This window comes from Periplaneta americana, chromosome 7 (genome assembly GCF_040183065.1).
Source record: "Periplaneta americana isolate PAMFEO1 chromosome 7, P.americana_PAMFEO1_priV1, whole genome shotgun sequence".
NCBI lineage: Eukaryota > Metazoa > Arthropoda > Insecta > Blattodea > Blattidae > Periplaneta > Periplaneta americana.
This window is the reverse complement of record NC_091123.1, coordinates 31,483,251-31,489,794: the sequence shown is the minus strand read 5'-3', so window position 1 is coordinate 31,489,794 and position 6,544 is coordinate 31,483,251. Positions and strand designations below refer to the sequence as shown.

At 34.7% G+C, this 6,544-nt stretch overlaps 1 long non-coding RNA gene across 1 annotated transcript; it reads right to left on the bottom strand.

The window, feature by feature from the left end:
• Positions 1-1,911: 1,911 nt before the first annotated feature.
• On the bottom strand, positions 1,912-4,692 carry LOC138703029 (uncharacterized). Its single transcript, XR_011332942.1, has 2 exons — positions 4,540-4,692; positions 1,912-3,264 (listed from the first exon to the last, which is right to left on the bottom strand). It is a non-coding gene; the product is annotated as an uncharacterized lncRNA (long non-coding RNA).
• Between the last annotated feature and the right edge of the window lie 1,852 nt (positions 4,693-6,544).

Genomic DNA, 6,544 nt, shown 5'->3' with positions numbered 1-6,544 from the left:
GCATCGTCTATCATTGAACATGTTCGATAAATACAATAGAACCCTTTTTTCTGGGGAATTCCTTTATTTTTTTTTCTTAAAAGGAGGTTTACATAAACTGGGAAGGAAGGGCTAAAAGAAGTAGTACTGACGTGTGTTATATATCAAACTTTATTATAACCACTTAATTTACACCTACAATATTATTATTTACAATAAATTTCATTACAATATTTTCTAACACTTCAAATGGTATGACATGAATATTTTTCTGTTTGGTTACAGCCAACCACAATGAAACCTGGCACTGAAGATTTCTTCTTCATTATTCCCCATAATGTAGTTGGCAAATCATGCTTTTTGCCATGTGCGATAGTGTTATTTGAGGATTAGCCTCTACATCTCGTTATTTTCGCTTTCCATCTGACAGTTAATTTCTTCTGTTTAGTCACCATTATAACAATGCATAAAAAGGATTTATTATAATGAAACCCCCCTATCATGCGTCAATCACTTTTGCTACCTCGGCATCACCCTGCAGCCGCAAGGAACAACGTTCACAAAGCACGTGAAGGAGAAATCTAGAAGTCCCATAGTGGCCATGAGTGACATACGGAGCCTGAATAAACTGTCCCTGAACACAGCACTCACTCTCTTCAAAATGAAAATACTGTCAATATTGTCCTATGGAATAGAACTCACATGGCCACACCTCACAGAAGGGAACATAGCAGAACTGGAGAAAGTCAAAGCGGTCTATCTAAAATGCTTACTATGCCTGTCGCCATCAACCCCATCGAGGCTGGTTTATGAATTAACCAGGGAGCCCTTCCTGATCGAAGAATTAAGAATTCAATACCTATTACCAGCTACCAGAGCGAGCACAGCCTTTCTACAGAAGTGCAAAGAGAAGAAAGAAGACATCTGGCCTGAATTTTACAGCACCGAAGCGATGACATCTGATCTCTGGACTCATGGAAACTACGAGCTGAGACATCTAGTGACAAGAATGGCTGTACATGGTTTTCATCACAAAGTCTGCAGCAGTGCACACTACCACTCACCAGATGGAAGCTGCGTGTGTCTATTGTGCAAGAAATCCTGTGAAAGATACTATATCCTATGGTGCACTGAAAGAACGAAATCTTTGATTTCATACAGTGAAGACAGTGCCCGTAGGGAAAAGCCCTAAAACTCTTTCTCTTCTTTATTATAACAATGCATAAACTAACAAAAAAAAAACATGGTCTGTGGAGAAACTTGCGAGCTTATACTGCGTTGTCTTGGTGCTAGTAGCTGACGTTTCGACCACTGTGTTGTGGTCATCCTCAGAGCAGTGAGTGGATAAGGAAATAGTGTGTGTGTGTGTGTGTGTGTATATGTAGGAGTCTCAATGGGAGAGGACTTCCAATGATAGGTAGTAGGTTCTATTTCCTTATCCACTGCTCTCAGGATGACCACAACACAGCGGTCGAAACGTCAGCTACTAGCACCAAGACAACACGGTATAAGCCCAGAAGTTTCTCCACAGACCATGTACACCGAACACAGAAGCCTACGCCAACACTAAAAAAAAAAAACTTGGAAACAGGATCTACACAACTCACAAGAACAAAGCAACCAAAGCAACGACTCTGAAAGCAATGCAAAGCAAGAAATAAAGAATAATGCTGCCACATATCGCCATATTAAGATCGATTGAAATGCACAATTAAATATCCTGGTACTATTGAGTGTTGAAAATCTATTCAATATTTCGGGCTTCATTATTATAAAATCCACTTTAAAAGAATTTCTTAAACGCAGGATTTTCTTAAACTGGTTTCCTTAAAAGTTGGAATTAATTATATTATTCTTATGGGGCCGTATTTACTCGCGTAATTACCCCCCCCCCACCCTTTTTTTTTCTCTAAAATTCGTAACTGATAATTTGGGGGGGGGGGGATTATGCGGTAACTGCAAAAATATCGGGAGTAAAGTGGTGATATATAACAGCAGAAAACTTAATTACGAAATCGCCAGTGTTGTTCACCTTCTCAAACTAAGTCCACATCGCCGCATGAAACAAACAGTCCACCCTCTGCTAGCCTTAAACTCAACACCTGAAATGCCACTTTTTTTTTTTTTTTTTTTTCATCTGTATCATTTCGTGTGTTACAGCGAAGCCATTGTTTCTTAGTTTAGTAACATATTAAAATACTTCTTTATCAACTTCTGGGCATTTCCTGCATTTTGAACAGCAATATGGACAAATGGATTTCGTGCTTTTCAGTACTGAATGAGTGTGGGTTCTATAACGAATTCCCTTCTCACATGCTTCACTGTTTTTTTTTCTGCAAAGTTAACTCTCAATTTAAAGCTTGCCATGTAAGTATTTCTATCCATTTTCACTGCACCAATACCTAACAACATGCGTGAAAAGATAGAACTGGCAAATGATGGATGCTACCTGCTACTTGTTTCTTCAGCTCTTGAATTGAGTATTGCGACAATCAGTCAATGGAAGAGGGTGAATTTTGACCTTGGATTTTCCAAGCGTATTTGTGTGATCCTTTCAATCCTCACTGATTGTCAAAGGGTATTCAAAGTTGTGATTTAAGATGAGATTATGCTAGAAAAATAAAATTCTGAAAATATACCTTAAAAATGTAAGGGGGGAAAATACGCAAGGGAGACAATTACACGAGCAAATATGGTAATTTGGGTGGGACTTAACAGATTATTCCTTAAAGACGGAATTTTACTGTATTTTGTTACATTCTGGGTCATACTTTATAACATTTTCAAAATTTATTTCTTTTTTATTTTTATTTTATACATAACAATCTTCTCTAATATTCTGTAAAGGATAGGTACATGTATATGAATTGTTACATTAAAAATTGGTGAATTTGCAGGTGGCACCAGCCTTAGCTTGTGATAATACAATGGTATTCAACCATTACCATTAACTCCTCTCACAGCTGTAGTACCAGCAGAGATCTTGACTGAAGCTGGTGTTCTAGATGGAGTGTTCAATATTGTAGAGATATTTATTATTTGTGTATTTTTCTAAAGAGACATCCAACAATTAATACATTAAGACATAACGAGGAAATATTTTCCTCTATTAACATTTTCAATCAGTTGAACAGGTAATAAGTTTCAAGTACTGGTACCTCTGTTTTGACGTTTCTATCTCCCTGAAACAATAGTAATTTCATTCAATTCAATTTATTAAGCCATAAGACATACAGTAATAGGCTTCGTCACAGATACATTGAAAAACATATACCAGTAATACATCTGAAACAGAAAAATTTAATTTAAACATGAAAACACGATATATTTTGAAACTATAAAAATTAATGAAAACACAATGTCTTAATTTTAAATCGAATTAACTGTATTTATTAGAAAACAATTTCATATAATTTTTTGCTAAAAAACTCATCAACAGAGTAAAAAGGATTATTTAATAACCACTTATAAAATCTAGTTTTAAAGCTATTGATTGGTAACTTATAATATTGACTGGGAAGCTTATTATATAATTTCATCCCCATGACAGAAAAGTCTGTGTTGCTCTATAGTATGAAATATTAATTTATTTCTAATTTCATGATCATGTATATTGGCCACTAATGAGTAATTGTCAATATTATGTCGAATATAAAGTACTAGATCATATAGGCCTATATACAAATTTATGACTTGTGATTGTATGAAAAGTGGTCGACAATTATCATCATCCTTCACGAATTAGGCCTTTGAGGACCTGCTTCGGCCGCATCCAACAGTCATTAAGAGGTCTGTGTCCTATTGGTGTGTAAGAAATCATGACCTTCGGAGAGTCTAGGGGCGCGCTTCCGTACAGGGGTAGCGGCATTTTTCTAAGGTAGAGCCCAGTTTAGGTATGTATTAATCGAAAAAAAAAGAGAAACTCCAGAACACGGACTGCACCATTTCCCTTACTTCAAAATTCCAACCTTGTGCACACAAAATTAATTATTGGCACTGAAAAGTGCCTTTTCGTAAATATAATGATGCGCATTCGACAAACGCAGACAAATCTGCTCTTTTTAGTATTTTAATACATAATTTGGTAGGTGCAGTCCGTGTTCTAAAATTTTCCCGAAAAAAATGTCATATAAACATGCGTCCTATTCTCAATATTTTCTAATCCTTAATTTTCGATTAATACACACACACCTAAACTGGGCTCTAACCTAAGAAAAATGCCGCTGCTCCTGTACGGAAGCGCGCCCGAATATATTCCTCTTCGTAAATTATTTTCTGAATTAGTAATGATTACATGGTCCACAAAAACTAGAGTAGGCCTATTTAATTTTGTCGAATTTTTAAGACAATTATTATTAGCTGCCTATACTTAATGTGTATTCTACTTTGTTAAGAAATTTAACTTTACAAATACAGCTGTTTTTATTTTGAAACGCAATGCGTCCTGTGCAGCAACAACGAAGAAATGGATGAGGAACATCTGCAAGGCTGCACTGCAGTGTCGTCAGAAGGCAATATCCCAATATTGTCAGCAAATACTAGAAGGTTCAATTAACTTACTAACTGCTTTATCAGTGATCTGTGTGCTTCACTTGATTGCCAAATGCAGTGCATTATATAGACTTCAACCACCAACTAACAGCTTTGAAACGACAGACGCCATTGATTTGAAAATGTATGACGTTTAGCAGTCATACCAACTAGTGCACTGACACTAGTTTGACGAAACAATGCCAACTTTATGGAATAAAATTTATGTTGTGTCATCCTTGCAAGAAAGCAAGGCAGACTTATCAAATGTAGATATTTTAAAATACTGTTAGATATCGGTTGACACAGTGGCATATGCAGAATTTTGTCAAGAGGGGGTCATTATTAAAATTGTTTACAATTTACATAATAGGTATAACTCGTTGCACGAATGATTGCCGATTCGAGAGAGGCATTGGCGCTGCGTTATACGATATGATCCAGTGTTTATGCATAGTTCGCCTACTGGCCACCGGCAATATTTTAAATTTTGTGTATTATTATTATTATTATTATTATTATTATTATTATTATTATTATTATTATTATTATTATTATTATGTTACGGTACAGTTACTAATATTATACTATGTTCTAATAGGACATTCATGAATGTTCTTATATAATCTTTGAAGCGTAATTTTTTCACCGCCATCCAATTTTTAACAAATTTTAACTTGTGTTTAATTTTCTATAATGGTTATCTGTATCGATACCAGTATTTTATATGGGGGATAAGCTCTTTAATATATTATTATAATTTTTATTATTTTTAATTAGTATTGGTTTTATAATAACTATCGGTTTAAGTTTGTTAAAATTTTATTTATTAGTATTTATTTCTTTTATTGGAATTTTTTTTATTAAATTATTATTTATTTGGTTCAACACAATGCGGAAATACTGCAAGATTATAGCAGACTGTTATTCAGTGTAGTCTTGGGGTTTCATTCAGGAGTTAGGGCCTATTATCATACACATATTTCTGGTTACCAGTATCAGTATTTTATGCAGTCAACACAATGTGAAAAATACTGCAAGATTATAGCACACTGTTATTCAGTGTAGTCTTGGGGTTTCATTCAAGAGTTAGGGCCAGTGCTGTCATGGAGACCATATGGGGCCATACATCATATGGGAACCTACAATTTTTTTAATTAATCGTATGAGGAAAAGAAAATGTTGTCTGTATGGAGCCATACGGCATATGGGTGCCTAAATTTTACACGTGGAGATCTGTATAGATCTTAGATCATCTCTTGCTGTTCCTAATGTATTTTGTTTGATGTTCATCAAAAAAATTGTCCATCTCTGCAGCACTGGAATCCAGAATTATATAAAATAATGGCTGAAAAACAAGAAATGTTGCAAATACACACTCCCAGATTCATCGAGACAAGTGTGCATCTATGGTGGGGCTACATCTGTCATCGATTTGCAAAAGGGGACACGTCCAAAATAACAAAGTGTTGGAAAATCACAAAAAAACCATAACAGACTTGAAAAATTAAAATGTTAATGAATTTCTAAATCTATGTATCCATAATGATCTAATTAGAAACAATATATGAACATTATAATTTGTTAACTTAGTTATAGTTTTTGTGATTTTGTACATGTCCCCTTTTGCAAATCGATGACAGACATGGTGTATTTTTTTTAATCGAGCTTGTTATAATGTAAAGCAAAATAATTTCTTTACTTCTTCTTTAATATTAAAAAAAAATCATTAAATGACAGTCGGAGAGCTAGAGAGAGGAGAGTAAAATATATTTCAAGGGAGAAAACAAGGGGTGTGGTATGTCCAAGAGAAAAATTATCATGACAGCACTGACTATCATATGGTTCATTTTTGGATACCAGTACCAGTATTTTATACAGTCAATGCAATGTGAAAAATATTGCAAGATTGTAGCAGACTGTTATTCATTGTATTTTCGGAGTATCATTCAGGAGTTGGGGCCAACCATCATAACTTTATTTCTGGTTACCAGTACTGGTATTTTATATGTTCAACACAATGTGGAAAATAGTG